Below are 3,202 nucleotides of genomic sequence, written 5' to 3'. Positions count from 1 at the left end.
CCAACCCACTGGTAAGGAAACTGAGGCAAGTTGCTGATCTCAGCCTCGGTTTCAGCTGAGAAGCCTAACTCCACTCGTCCACCAACCTGATCTATATGGCCATGACACCGAGGATTGTTTTTTCCCTACAGACGTCCCACTTGGAAACAAAGCCTCATGGCCCACACTTCTACCAATGCCCCGTGCGGGAAGCAGGGACACGTGTGCCAGGTTCCCCCGTTCAGGGACCGATCCCAGTCTCGTCCCCATAGTGCAGGACGGACACATGCAGCAGCATGTTTCTCCCAAGCAAGGGGAGGGGATGGCTGCAGGGGACAACGTAGGAGCACCGCGGTAGTGTAAGTCACACAGACAGCCCCATAGAGCAGCCGTCATGGAGCTGCTCAGAAACAGGAGTGTCAAACCATATGCAGTTACATAAAATAATAATAATAATAAACCAAAGGCAGATAAAGTCAAGCTAAATCGCTCCTCTCCCTCCTTCCTGGAGATCCGATATTTCTCTTCATTCTCCCCATCCCTAATACCCGTCTCCCACATTTGTCTCTGTGCCGCACCAAGGAGTTTGAGATTAACCATGACGAATGGACTGATTTCCTTGTCTCAGGGACTGTTTTATTTTTCCTTTGCCACATCTGACAAGTTGCATTTTACTATAAATCCCCTCAATTAGGCCTTTCAAATAGCACTGCAGCCATTTCCCTGATATATGGGGAAGGAATTATCTTCATGTCCCTGGCAACCAATTCCTTGACTAAAAATAGTTGATGTTCACTTTTGCTTTCCTCCCATCACCCCACACTTTAGGCACCTGAGAAGAGTGTGGCCATTGCACATCTCACTCAGTGGCCATGGGCAGGCTGAGATGGCCAAGGACAAGCCCCAGGGGCTCGGCGTGGAAATGGGGTCCCCAGTGCTCCAAGCTGCAAGGTGCCTTCTGTGCCCTGGGGTGCACAAAGCCCTGAGCAGCCCCCAAAACCAGAGCGTGGAGCTGTGTCCTAGACCCACAATGCACGCAGTGAACAGGCTGAATCCAGGCTGCTTGAGGGTGTGGGAGCTTTCTCAAGCCTCTTTTAGGAAATGTTGCATTTTCAGTTGGGCTTATTGAAGTGAAAGGTGACGCAGAAGTGGCTCTGGAGTGTGTCTCATCCCGTCACTTGTCAGGGGTAGGGATGTTAGGAGACCAAAGAAACAAAGAGTTTCCTGAATTTACCAGAGCTTTACATATTTTCAAACTTCTTTGCCAAAGCAATGACACAGTTGATTAAATCCAGCTAATGCCAGAAGATTTATGTCTGCATTGTTTATTTCCTTTAATTACTGGGCCAGGGGCATTTACCCTTTGGGGCCTGGGATGGGCCATTGGTTGCACCTGCATGCTGGGATGCCGCCCTGGCTGGCCACTCTTGCCTTGGTCCAGCAGGTACAGGAAGGACCTTGTTCACTTCCTGCCCTCTCCCATGCTTCCATGACAGAAAGCAGCTCACTGAAGATGGATGGAGGCTTCGGCTGTGAATCCATCAAAGGACACTGCCCTCCTATTGATCTGTCTGTGATACACCATGGTCTGCAGCCATTCCCAGAGGCAGAGGCTGTGGTTGGACAAAGCACGGTCCAGCACCCCATGAGAGGCTGTTGGTGGATGCACCAGCATCAGGTAGGGGAAACATCTTTGGTCCCCCCAGGATGGTGACCCCAATGGCAATGTCTTCCATCATCCCCTTCGCAGCAGCACACCTTGGCTCTCCTTATTTCCTCAAGGGAAGAGGAAACCATAACTTTCTGCCTGGCTTTCTGCTGCCAGGTCACCATGGGCAGGTGGAACCTGGCTCACTTCCCAAGGTGCGCACAGCAGCCACGGCTGGTGATGACCCCCCAGGCCCCAGGCAGGTGCAGAAGGGACGCCCTAAAACTACCCTGGCATGGGGGAGCAGGTTTCACCCAGAGAGAGATTCATCTAGCTCAGAGATGGACCCAAACCTGGCCATGGCATCCCCAAGAGACAGGGGATGTGGGGCACCCCACCCCAGGAGCCCAGGGTGGAGGCTGCCAGGGGATGGAAGGAGGTGAGATGAAGAGGCACGACAGAGAGCCCTTAACGTCGGAGGCGGGTGGGGGGTTGTTAGCCAAGACCCCAGGAGCATCATCCAGGCTCCCCTGCACCACCCACTCCTGCTCCCACCCTCCCCCAAATACATGTCCCCCAAACCAGTGCCCCTCTCCTCTGTCAGTTCAAGCCCCACTGCTCCTGCCCCATCGCCTCTGTCCCTTCCACCACCCATCCTAAGAGAAAAACCACCCTCCCAGCAGCAGCCCCACCTCCTCCGTGACTCAGTTTCCCCTGTGATGATCAAGTGCCCCCAGCACAGCCCCAGAAGGACACACGCCCCACATCCCCTCCTTGTCTCAGGAGCATCTCCCTCACAAGGAGGGTCTGAAGCCCGTTGCGCCCCATTCCTATGGGAAGGGGAAAGGGGCTCTCACCTCCCTCTGCCTTCACCACCCAGTTTGCAAAGGGGCTGCAAAGGGTGGCGGCAGGAGGGGAAGCCTCCCCTTCCCCCAGTCCCTCTGCCAGAGCCCTGGAGCCCCATCCCCGAACACATAAACCCTCCCGCAAATCGCAGCCCCAATGCCTTTGCGTACACAGACGGGAGCCCACAGCCTCCGCAGCAGAGCCCGCAGCAGCGGCTGCAAAATGGGAGTGCGGGGGGCAGAGAGGGGAGAACCCGGCCCAGGGGGAGCCGGGGCGGGGGGGGACACACAGGTGGGGATCCCTGGGCCGGTGGGAAGTTTTTGCTGCTAAAGATGCTGAGGAAGGGAAGGAGAAAGGAAAAAAAAAAATAAAATAGAGTTGGAAGGCACTAGGGAGGTGGAGGAAGGAAAAGGGGAGGAGGAAGAGGAGGAGGGAGAGAGGGGGGGAGTGGGAGGCTGGTGAGGGGGATGTAGCCCATCGCCAGGCGAGCTGGAAGGTGGGAAGCCGGAGGACTGGCTCCGAGGGAGGTTATAAAAGGCAGGAGCGGGTCGCTGAGCAAAGGGGAGGGTGGAAGGTACCTGCCCGCCTCCGTGCAGCCCCTCCGGGACCCGGACCCGCTCCTTTGCACGAAGCCCAGAGGATTCTATCCCCGACGGCAGAAGGAGCCCAGCAGGAGCGGGGACCGCTGCCAACCATGCCCCGGAGAGCTGGGCGCAGCGGGGGTTAAGG

The sequence above is a fragment of the Ciconia boyciana genome, chromosome 22 (assembly GCF_034638445.1).
Source record: "Ciconia boyciana chromosome 22, ASM3463844v1, whole genome shotgun sequence".
Lineage (NCBI taxonomy): Eukaryota > Metazoa > Chordata > Aves > Ciconiiformes > Ciconiidae > Ciconia > Ciconia boyciana.
This window is presented reverse-complemented; position numbering follows the sequence as displayed.